This window comes from Phocoena sinus, chromosome 9, assembly GCF_008692025.1.
Source record: "Phocoena sinus isolate mPhoSin1 chromosome 9, mPhoSin1.pri, whole genome shotgun sequence".
Classification (NCBI taxonomy): domain Eukaryota; kingdom Metazoa; phylum Chordata; class Mammalia; order Artiodactyla; family Phocoenidae; genus Phocoena; species Phocoena sinus.
This window is the reverse complement of record NC_045771.1, coordinates 34335167-34348216: the sequence shown is the minus strand read 5'-3', so window position 1 is coordinate 34348216 and position 13050 is coordinate 34335167.

Genomic DNA, 13050 nt, shown 5'->3' with positions numbered 1-13050 from the left:
GGTTGCTGGCTTTGTGGCCAGGGTACAGACTGTGTTCATTAAGATTGAGGCTACTGGGCTTCCCTGGTGGCTCAGTGGTTAAGAATCCACCTGCCAATGCAGGGGACACGAGTTTGAACCCTGGTCCAAAGATCCCACATGCCACGGAGCAACTAACCCCGTGCACCACAACTACTGAGCCTGCACTCTAGAGCCCGCGAGCCACAACTCCAGAAGCCCAAATGCCTAGAGCCTGTGCTCTGCAACAAGAGAAGCCACCACAATGAGAATCCCACGCACCACAACGAAGAGTAGCCCCCGCTCGCCACAACTAGAGAAAGCCCATGCACAGCAACGAAGATCCAATGCAGCCAAAAAAAAAAAAAAAAGTTAATTAAATAAATTAAAACAAAAAAAAAAGATTGAGGCTACCGTAGGTCTTTCCATTTGAAAAGAGCAACTTACCAGGACTTTGGGGTGAAGAGTACTGCTAGTGGGTATATGAAAGAGGGGACTGGAGGTATAAATGAGAGACAAAGTTATGAAGTCAAAAGGACAGACAGAGAAGAAATCAAAGGAAAAATAAGTTTTAAGAAGGTGAGTAACCTCAAGTGATTGCCTCACTTTGAGTTTAAAAGCTGAAATCCATAAGGTGCTTCACTAATTCTGGCTAGCTTAATGAATCATAAAACACATACAATCCTGCCAACAAGAACCTTTTCTCCCCAGTTCCCTTCGTTTCTCAGGTTCCGGTATCCACATTTATTCCGTATTTAGCCAACAGGGTCACCAGGACTGCCTTACTTCGTGTTACTGCCTGGATTTCTGCTACCCCACTTACCCATTAGATTGATAGATTTCATGTCTATGTCTTTGACTGACACACATGTGCACCATGCCAGCATTAGCCTGCCTGGGTGCCCACAGAGGCACCACTGTAGCTAGATTCATTTGTCCAGTCTCTGACCTCCTCCTCCGGTTTCTTCCCATCATTATTCAGTCAAGCTGTTCTGTTCTCCACTTGCCTTGTAGCCCAAGACAAGGCATTACTCTCTTATCTCTGTTCCCTGACTTCTACTCTATACCGGTTCTCTCTGAAGTGCTACCCGTCTCATGCCTCTTTGTTCTATGCTGTTGATCTCTATTAAAGTTACACATTCTTTCATTCATTTTCAACAAACCTTTAAATGATCTTCTGCACAGTGGGTAGGACAACTTTACACCTCTCATGAAACCTTTGAGAGAATGGCAAGGACGGGCTTCCTGTCAGAACTCTAACAAGAAAACAGAGATGATATTCAAAATATTTAGCAAGCAGTACAGCAGAGGCACTGGTCATTCAGAATGATCTCTGACCACCGTGCAGGAGGCCCCCTGCTATACTGGGCACTAACTCTTTGTGGGATTGCAGGAAGATCCCGGGAATTCTTAAGGAGACTGAAATGCCTGGGGCTACAGAAGGTATTTGAGGCTGAGCATTTATAATAGTTATCAGCCAGTAAGGAAATATTTCAGTATCTGTGTACCTGGTATAGATACACCTGTGTGCTGGCTCCATATCAGATCTGCAAGAAGACCATCTCCCTGCGAACAGAAACTCTATATTGAATCCCTGTTTCTCAACTTCAGACCAAATTTCTGTTTAAAATAATTTTCAAGTTGAAAGGTTGTCAGGAACCCACACGAAAACTTGTATTCCCTGTGAATCAACATTACTCACTCTTCATGAATTACTAATCACAAATCATGTCATAGCTTTTCTATTACAAATTATCTTTTTCTTATCTGATGAAGTTTCAGGGTTAAAGGTATATTTCTAATTTATTCAACAAATATTTAATGTGTGCCTACTATGTGCCAATCATTGGGAATATGGTGATCAATATGCAAATAAATAATTCTTGCTTGCATGGAGATGATATCCTAACCAGGGAAGTTTAATGTAAAATTTTAAATGCCAGAGTTGGGCATTATAAGATAATCCACATGTTATATGCATTTAATTGTACACACTGTGCTCTTTAATGCCAAGTTTTTTATGTGCCAAATTTGCTTCGCTGATTATGCCATGCATGAGTGTGCATGTGTGTGTGTAAGTTTGTGTGTCTACAGAGAAAGAAAAACAGAAATGTTACGTGCTGTGAAGGCATAAAGAGAAAAAAGGAATACCCTTTTACATGGAAATGCTTAAATATTGTTTGCCAAAGCATAAGGATAAAATATGGTTAGGTATAAAGGCAGTGTTGTAAGTTCCAAATAAATGCTTCAGTATTCCATAACACATACTAGCTAATGTATGTATTGTAAGGCAAAGGGAGATCATTGTGAGCAAAAAACAAAGGCTGAGGAATATTTGTCCATTTCTCTCCATCTTGAGGCCTACTTTCTCCCAGAACTCTGAAATTCCTTTGGTAGCAGAAGAAATCATTATCATTTGATCTCACCCAGGAAGAGAGTCAAAACCAGGTTGGAGAGTGGGCATTCTGGTTGTACTCTTTCATGAGGACCCCAGAAGTCAGCACAGAGAGAAGTAACTAAGAGTGAGGGAGCTTGAAGGATGTGTCCCAACAGTTTAGTTTGGGATTTCATGTGCTATGCTGGCAGGTGAGAGGAAATCTATCCTAAAAACAGTGTTTCATTGTTACCAAGATAAGCATGCCCTCTTTTCCAAGGAACCTAATGGGGTGCCTGGCTGTTAAGTGCTAGGAGATTAGGTATCTTACGCACTAAATCAACTAGTTAGATAAATATAGAATTCTCAGTTTTCAGAGTATGTATATTTTTAAAATATATATTTAATGAAAGAAGTCAGCATGAGAGTTGGTATTTCCCCCCAAATATTGAATAGAATGAAACCACGAGGTCATAAAAATAAACCCATCCAAATTTTCTGCCAATTTTTCAGAGGTGAGTGGGAGAATGTTAGGAAAACTGGAGCAACAATGAATGAGTTACAGATGGGATAAATATAACAGTTTCTGTAGGTGATCATGTCCTGCCATCTTTACTCTTTGCATCTCATCATGTCAGTCATGATTGATTGCTTCGGTCTCTAGATGGAAGGCAGAATTCGAGGAATTGTGCTTACAGTGCAAACGCATTTCCCTCTCTTGATCAGCACTACACACACACACACACACACACACACACACACACACGCACGCACACCCAGCAGTCAGAACTTTCCGATCTTTTTCAGGGACTTAGTTGAGTAAATAAATAACAAACTGCCACTTTAGAAAACTGAAAACAACACCTGAAATTGGAAGTCGCAGGAAGAAAGAAAATGTATTCGATATATTTTAACAGTTTTGAGAATGCATGAACTTTACATGTATATTTGCAAAAATGTACATGGAAAATATGATGAGAATAAGTAACAGGTCAACAGTTCTAACAACAGCACAAACAACAAATTGTGTACATCACACCTATGAACTTTCTACATAAGAATGATTCCAAAGGTCTACAGGATGTTTATAGAAACAAAGTAACACTCAGGAGAGAGGTTATTTTGTTATTAAGCATATATGTGTTGATTCAAATAAATTACGAATTTCATGCTGTAATGCTTTGTCTGTAATGTTCTGATTCTCATACAACTTGAGTTTATTATCCAACACTACTTAGTCCTCTGGAGTCTCAGCAACAACATAGACTTTTATAGCTTGATGACTTTTCAATCTCTAACCAGCCACATAACATTTATCATCAGGCCTAGTGTTAACGGAAGCAGCTCTTGTTAAACCACCTAAAGAGGGCTTGAGATCCCCAGCCACAGCCTGGTGTTTAAGGTTCAAAGGCAGTCTGTGATAAAGTGGCAAAGTTGAGCCTTTGACTTATTTCTTTATTTTAAATTAATTAATTAACTAACTAGTCTATTTATTCATTTATTTTGGTCGGGCATTGGGCTGTCTGCCTGACAGAGAGCATCCTTCCTCAGGAAATTCTACTCTTGCCCACTAAAGGAGAAGAACAGAATAGTCAGGAAAGGCATGGATGACCTGTTTAATTTTTCTAATACGATACAGTATAACATATCTCCTCAGAACTCCGATTACAAAGGAAAATTCCCTACTGCAGTCTGATGTGCCATCCCATTATTCAGTTTTAGAAGCATAAAATGAGCCTCAAGGCAAGACATCAGAGAGCTCACCTAACACACATATTCTCCAACATAAAAACAAAAAAATAAATGGAAGAATGGAAGGAATGAAGGAAGGAAGGAAGGAAGGGAGGGAGGGAGGGAGGGAGGGAGGGAGGGAGGGAGGGAGGGAGGGAGGGAGGGAGGTCTTATTGTTCCATGTTGTTTTGGCTATTATCAACTTTTGTTAGATATTGCCTTCTTTCTTTCCAAGGTGTATGAAACCTTGGAAGCTGTATGTGCCAAACATTTGTCAGGCAATGTGGTCCTAATTATACAGCTATTATTTAAACAAAATTCCAATCACTAATGTTAACAGCAGGTTATCTGCCTATGGCCTAGAGATTTGGATCTTTACTGTACTATTAACTTTTACTGCATATAAAGGAAAATTTGAAATTCATAATTATTCTGTTACTTGAAATCCCATTACAGTTTACATATCTGGATCTATACATGTGATCTCATATAATCTTTATAGTATCAGTTTTACAGTAAACAATGTGATCTTTCTCCCTCAAGCTTTACTGCCAACTTAATGGGAAATGCACTTATTTTGATGACCAAAAATTTCCCCCCAAAATTGGATGCAAATTTGTCCAGTGGAGTATCATATTCTGACTCTATAGTTGACTCAACTTAAGGATTTTGATTTATTTTATTCCTACTGACTTCAATTTGACATGGTTGATAGCCCATTTTTATGCCAACTATCACCAGGAAAACAAAAAGAACGGTAAAAATCATTAATCATGGCACTCTGTTGTTCATGTTCCGAACTGAGAGCAAAAGTTATGCAAATAGAATCTGTCCTATTTCTCTGAATATAATCAACAGTAACGATTTTAAATGACTATTTAAAGAATTTTAAGAAAGAATTTCAATAAGTTTTATCTTTGACTTTTTAGGATTAAACTTTAGCAGTGTTTAGAGCTGATCTTATTTTTTTTTCTTCCGCAGTTGCTGCGTTTCTTTTTGTAGCTCTATTAAGGGATGGAGTGCAACAAAAATGCTTTACCGGTATTGTTGAAATTGATGTCAAGATGGCTGATTGGCATTTTCAAACTAAAGAAAACTTAATCATGCTTACGTTTGGCTCAATTTGTCATTTTTATGCACATAAATCTGAAGCAGATATCTGTATACTGCTACTGTGTGGAATATGCAAGATTTAGTCCAGTAAACACTTGAAATGTGATACCTTGACATTTACTAACAAGAATCACTGTTCAAAACCATCTCAGTTTATTTGGGATTATATTAATTTAGAGCATTCAAATATTATCTCAGTTTGGTTATTGTATTTACGCTGGTTCATATAGGGGAGTGTGAGGGGGTGAGTAATAAAAGAAATTGTACTTTTTGTTCTTTCAAAATACTGAGAAAATATAGTCTTGTATTAAGAAACATTTAATATAAAACTACTGGATAATTAGGAGGGATATGTGGCAGTAAAGATATTTTAGCTCTTACATTTTTTATCACATTGAGGCAATTTTTTTTCTTTTCCACTTTTATTATTAACCTTTTTATAGAAAATTGGCTTACCAAGAATTTATGAATTAATAAGTCTATTATAATGATGAATGATAATTACCATTTAAATCCTAACTCATTCATCAGCTTGTTCACTGCATGTCAGGTGACACAAGACTATATGATTACTTCTCTGGTTAGTATTTTTCAACTGACTGTTATACTTCCCTGAACTTTAGATCCTCATACCATATTTTTAAAAGTATGATAAAATACAGTTAAGTAGTTTGACGAAGAAATTACCAGCCATGCTATAAATAACAGAAGGAGAAGTGACTTCAACGTTTTTAGAAGATTGTTCTTAGGTTCAAGTGACAAATGTAGAGTACCCAGTTGGGTCAAATGAAAAGTTCACATACAGACAGTTTCAAGAGCTGCCGGATTGGTAATATTATAGTAGCTAAACTAGTCACCATTCAATGTCAAAGTGGAAATTTTTGGCTTTCAATACATCAGAAGCCTTAGGGATATAAATCAGTAGTCTCTATGCTGCTCCCCACAGAGAGGCGCCTAGTCTTCAAAACCATGTGCATACTTGCCAACAGTTTAAACAGACACAATGGGATTAGATAGACCTAAGGGAACAGATGTGGGGCTGCTTGAAGTTTTCATTATGAGAATCAAAGCAGCAGAGAATTTCCACGTTTACCGACTGCATATGGTTTTCACTCACTGGGCGGTAGTCAATCAAGGTATTTTGAAATTACAAACATTTTGTTAAAATGTAAATTCTCCCTCCCCCCCCACTCTCTCTGACAATGCATGGACGTTTAAAGCATGTGAATATATGCTAGCTGTTCCACTTCAGGTTCAAATTAAACTTCTTGTGAGAATAGCACTGAAACTGAAAAGAAGATAGGATTTGGGATTCCTAGGTTGACTTTACCTCTTCCTCAAAGCCTCCTATAACAAGAAGGGATGTCTAGTGATATTATCAATTGTGTGCTCACCAAATAAGAATGTGTTAAGTTGAAGTCTGTAATTTCTGTACTAAAGATCAGAACTCTCTTAAAACACACATTTTTACGAACCTAGCGATCATGCCAGACATTGAGAATCTTCCCCAAACTAGCTTCAGTTTAAATGCCTTCTTCAAAGGATTATTTTAAATCTATTTCCCTACATAAAACTTTCTGTAATCAAACTGAGTGTTTGTACATACTCTCCCACTTCAAAGCCATTCAAACCATAAATTTTAGAAAGAAAAGAAACTAAATAACATAATCTAAAGCAATGGTTCTCAAATTTTGCTGTACATCAGAATCACCTGGAGAGCTCATGAAAGGCTGAATTACTGAACGCACCCTCTAGAGATCCTGATATGGTAGGTCCAGGAGAGGCCTTGACAATTTGTATTTTTAATGAATTTCCAGGTTATCAGTTTCCTATTGCTTCTATAACAAATCACCACAAATTTAGTGGCTTAAAACAACACCAATTTGTGATCTTACAGTTTGGGAGGTCAGAAATTTGAAATTGGGTCTCAAAGGGCTAAAATCATTGTTGGCAGAATTGCTTGGGGATGCAGAGGTCCATTTCCTTACCTTTTCCAGCTCCTAGAAGCCACTTATATTCCTTGACTTATGGCCCCTTTCTCCATCTTCAAAGCCAGAGATGCTTCCAGCAGTAACCTCTTCGCTTTTCTGTGACTCCCACCTTCTGTCCGTGCATACTTTCGCTTTTCTGTGACTCCCACCTTCTGTCCGTACATACTTTCTCTGACTTGAATTCTTCCGCCTCCTCTCATATGGATGCTTGTGATTACACTGGGCCCACCTGGATAATCCAGGCTATTGTACTCACCTGAAGATTTTTAACTTAATTACACCTTCTAAGTCCCTTTTGCCATGTAAAATAACATTCATCAGCTCTGGGGATTAGGACATCTTTGGGGGGCCATTAGTCAGCTTATTATACCAGGTGGTACTAATACTGCCAACACTTTGAGAATCACTGAATTAAAAGATGGAATAACTAACCAGCATATCTGTTTTACTACAAAATAGTCTGAGAATGACCAAATCAGTTCTGGCTAAATTTTATAATTCAGTGATGTTTCTTTTCTTTTCTTTTGTTTTTTAAGTGATATTTTTACTGAATCAGTGTAAGCCATAGTTCTCAAGTTTTGACTACTCATTAAAATCAACTGGGGAGTGTAAAAACAAACAGAAACAAAACCAAAAACAATACAGCCTCAACTCCAGAGCCCAGACCACCCCCAGATCAATTAACTCAGAATGATTAGGGAAGTCATAAGTATTTTTTAAAGCTCCACCATTTATTCCATTGTGCATCAAGTTTGAGATCTAATGACATATGTAGACCAGAAACTTGAAAGGGCCCAGACATATGATTCCCAAAGTTGGTTATAATCGTTGTGAAATGTCTGTGAATTAAAGGATTCAAGAAACAAAGTTCTTCATTTTGAAACAAAATAATAGCTAACCATACCACACTTAGGGTGAAAAATACACTCCTACCTTATCTTACTTGTAATTCCACATTTAGCCTGCGTTAGCCTATGGGATAAGCATAGCAGGTAGTGTTATTTTTGCCTCTTCTTTTAAAGAGGAGAACAATAAAGTTTATAGAGATGCACTGCCCAGTCAACAAATCACTTAATTCAAATTTCACCTCAAGTCTTTTGCCTTCAAAGTTTTTCTACTACAATATAATACTGCTACAAAAAAAAAAAAAAAAAAACCTCAAAAAATTATTCTAGGTGGTGCAAACTTGAATAACATCAGGTGCATAAAAGAATTGAGAGTGACAGTATAAGACAGTAGAGCGTGATGGGGAAAGTGGAGAGGCAGAGACCACAAGCCATACATAAAGACAGACAAGTTTACGTTTTTAAAACACCAAGGCCAAACAAAACACACATCCAAGCCAGGTTCATACCACCTGCTTCTAGTTTGCTACTTCTGATATACAAGTTTTCCACTTAAATGGCAGTTTCCCAGCTCTTTACTTTTCAGTGATTTATTAATGTTTTCCACACATAGCCTTTGCGGTATAATTGACAGTAATTGACTCCTTAACTTTGCTCCTTCTTTTTCCTTCCTAAATTCACAGATTTGGTCCACGTGAACATAGTGTTATCGGAACAGTGTCAGCTCTCCAACAGCAGCCAGTCATGGCAATGCTGCCACAAAGCTTGCGTTTCCAGCATTGAATTCATTTTTTAAAACTAGAAGTTCATAGAGTATTTCGTTTGCCAGGCCTCAAACTAGTACCAGACCTAATGTGTTTCTTCTTTCCACTACACATATTTACTCAAGGAATTTAGTGCGCCTGACTAGAATCATTTTTCCATACATATCATAGCAACAGTGGGCTCTTCAGTACCAACTAAATGAAGCTTGAAAACTGTTATATGAAAGCCAAGTATTACAGAGGTGGAACTCAACGGCAGGCCTAACTTTTCTAACGTGGCTGTGGAAATCAGCCTCAGTTGTTTGTAGTTACAATATGCGCTGGAATACGAGAGCAGGTTTTACTATGTCTACCCGCAGATTTAGCCAAATGTCCAGAAAAAAAAAAAAAGAGGTTTACAGCCTCCACAATGAGGAGGTTTCTCTAACTATCCATAGATTTTTTTAATGTATTATATTATTCAGAAAGTATGTGTAACGCTTACCTTGTGCTCAGTACTATACAGTTCCTGATTTCCTTTTTTTTTTTTTTCAATATGTACACAGGTTAGCAGAGAAGGAAGAAAGTAAAATATCTCAAGTCACATCAGAGGAAACCACTAGCAAGAATCTTTACTTGTAGTAGCAGGATCTTTACATGTAGTGGCAAAAAACTCAGGTCTTCACATTCTCCATAGAAGTGGGGTATCTTCTGAATTCTGGTTATGAGCAATATATCAAAAAAAATTATAACGGCAAACAGAAGTTGTGTCTAGACACAAGAAGGGCACAAAAGGAAGCACTTTGAGGTCTCATGTTGCGAAGACAATTGGGTGATTGGTAACTCTTCTTTGGAAGCTACTCTGAGCCTTCTGTGACTGCATCATATACATCTCCTCCAAGACCAGCCTTCCTGCAACACCTTTATTTTGTCTCCCCCCCATGCCATGAAGGGCAAAAGCTTTATGGCTTCCCAATTCCCAACTCCACCATTTAATCTCCCTGTTTGAGTGATGAGGTAGTCTCTGTAATCTTACACAAACTTTTCCTTTCTATTCCTCAACATGTTCTGTTGATTTTAAACCAATTATGTTCCAGTCAGTCTCCAATTCTACAAATGAATTAGGCTCCATCCTCTCTCTACTTTAACTCCCGTGATCCCCTGGGATCACGCTGTACCATCACTTCCTCCAAACTCTATACACCTGGCATGTAGAATGAAGACATTGATCTAACTTATTTCTGAAGTCCCACAACATTAAAATCCGCAACTCAGAACTTATTTGAAACTGGTTTCAGTTTTATATTGGTCCCCAACTCCTGAAAATCAGGGAGCTTTTCTTCTTTGCTACTCTTCATGTATATCCTTTCCATACAGCAAGGCACAGAGCACATCACAGGTGCTCATGTATATTATTGCTTAATTCTATGAGCTTTTTATTATACACATACAACCTTAGAATTCTCAATTATGTACACATAACTCACTGCTCAATATTCAAATTTCCAACATCTCCATTACTATGCACTGTTATTCCCTAGAGTTCTTACTCATCCTCACAATTTGTAACCCTTTAAAATAGCTTCCTTTTTCCAGGATAGAAAATGGTTAATCCCTTAACCCTGTGCTTCTATTATTTTATCTTTAAATGCCTTGATGTTCACTTTAGATGTACTGATGTACTGACGGATGTACTGATGATTCTCATTCCTTTTAATTTAGGTTCTACCTTGATGCCAGGGTTAACTTTCTAAAACGGGTATCTAATTGTACTATGTCTCTCATATTGAACCCCCTTCAATGCTGTAACCATATCTCCCACAACTTCCAAAGTTATACTACATGCTTCAGAGATACAGAACTTCCAGCAGTTGCCCATGCCATGCTCTGTCATGCCTCTGGGCCTTTACACATGCTGCAGACTTTTCCGAAATGCCCTTGGCCCTGTGATTTGTCTGATAAGACTCTGGAGTCAGTCCTTGACATCTCCAAGCAGAGAGCATCTCTCTTTCCTCTATATTCCTTGGTCCTTGGACATATTTCACATCTTTTGCTTATCAAAACTGCAGTACAGTTATTTGTGTACACATCCAGCTACTGTCCCATACTATCAGTTCTCTGTGACAGACAGGGCTACTCTTAATCAGAATCAAAAGCCAGTGGAGAAAGATTTTTCTCTACAGATTGAAAGCAGAAAAAATGGTTTAGTTAGTGGGAAAGACGCAGAAAAATCTGATATCCATGAGTATCCTGTAAAAATATGATATTAAAAAGGACAGGAAATGGAACTACTTTATTTGGCTTATGTTAAGAATGTGAGAAAAATTGGAAAACAAATGGGGGTTTGAGAATGATGAAGATTAAGGACTTTGCTGTTAAATAGAAACAGACAGACAGGGCCCTTGGCTCAGAATAGCAGCCAGCTCTCATTAGAGAAGTTTAGACCCTGCCAATGAGGGCTGGATGGTAGCCTGCTTCCCTGAAAACTATTTGCTTATTTAAGGGATTTAGGTCCAGTGCACCCAAGACCTGAAAATATCAGTTCAGAGAAAACTTTTAAGTTATTCCTCAAAACAATCCAAAGTTTTAGAGTTCGTCCAGCAAACAAACACAGGATGAAATATGAGTGGCAGTAATGATTGGAAGGAACAGATGTTGTCATAAGACACATATATTTACTCTCTGCATATTGACAGAGTATCCAGAGTGTGCCAGGTCCTGTGTGAGGCGACCAGGATGAGTTTACAAAGATGCCACCAACTGAGAACCTTCCTTCAATAAACTCTCAGTCTAATGGGAGAAACATACGCAAACAACCGATTTCCCTACAGTGGAATATATAAATAAGTTAGAGTGCCATCAAAAAAAGAGGAAAGTCAACGGGCCCAGGAGCAGACATGTGCTGAGATGGGAGTGTGGTATGGGGACAGTGTGTTACGGAAGGTTTTGAAATATCAGTGAGCTGGAAACCGGGGGTGAGTTTTAAAAATGCAATGGTTAATGAGGCCCTTAGATTTTAACAGAATTTATAATTACATGCTTACTTTTTTACTGTTTTAAATAATGTCAAACTCTTCTCTAATTTGCGGGCCCTAACTCAATTTGAATTTTAAAAAAGAGAGAGAGAAAGAGACAGTCCTTAAGGAAACCAAGTGTAAACCACGTATAGAAGAGGGAAATAGAAGTCTTCAATTATGTAACTTATCTGCAGAGAATAAACATGGTCAATTTATGCACTGAAAAAATGTTGTGTGCTTCACTCTTATTCTCTGTTTCACGATGTGGGTATAACAGAGCAGCGTTTTTGTTTGTTTGTTTTGTTTTTTTAGCATCCATTTGTATTTGTGAATGACACAGTAGCCAAGTATTGCCAGAGTAAGTAGTTCCCTGAGGAAAAAACAATAGAGAGCTTCCTAAGTCTGCTAAAAGTTAGAAACTGGCAAAGCACATGACCAGCAGTAAGGCAAACAAATTAAACATTTTGGGCATGTATGGTAATTCAAATATTCATTCATAAATTTCCATTTAATGCAACAATGCTTTGATTGTAGAGAGTTAACAGAGATTTATGCCTGAACTAGCTGATATACATAAAGTGCAGTTCAACGAATACTGTTTACTGATGATGATGATTCCTGCTGCCACCAACTGCTGATCCATTCTGTAGACTACAAATTTTAATTTCCAGAGCTGTCAATCTGACACGTTTTATCAACAGTCATATAGACAACCTTGAGCACCAAAAAAACTTTTTCATTCCATGACATTTTTTTCATTTATCTAGACTTTATTACCATGGCATATAGTGTTTTACCTCACTTGCAGAATAAATACGATGGTGGGAGAAAGAGAAATTAACGTATGTGGAAAACTGCCTTTTTTTTTTTTTTTTGCGGTACGCGGGCCTCTCACTGTTGTGGCCTCTCCTGTTGCGGAGCACAGGCTCCGGACGCGCAGGCTCAGCGGCCATGGCTCACGGGCCCAGCCGCTCCGCGGCATGTGGGATCCTCCCGGACCGGGGCACGAACCCGTGTCCCCTGCATCGGCAGGCGGACTCTCAACCACTGCGCCACCAGGGAAGCCCCGAAAACTGCCATTTTAAAGGAAGAAATATTGATGCTTATTGGATAAGCTTCCCTTTACTACCTGGGGGACCCTGGTCCATACTGATATAAAACCTGGAATCACATAGGAGGAAGGCTTAGGAAGGAATATGGATCTTTGGTCTTAAAGAAAAAAAAAATGGAACCAGAACA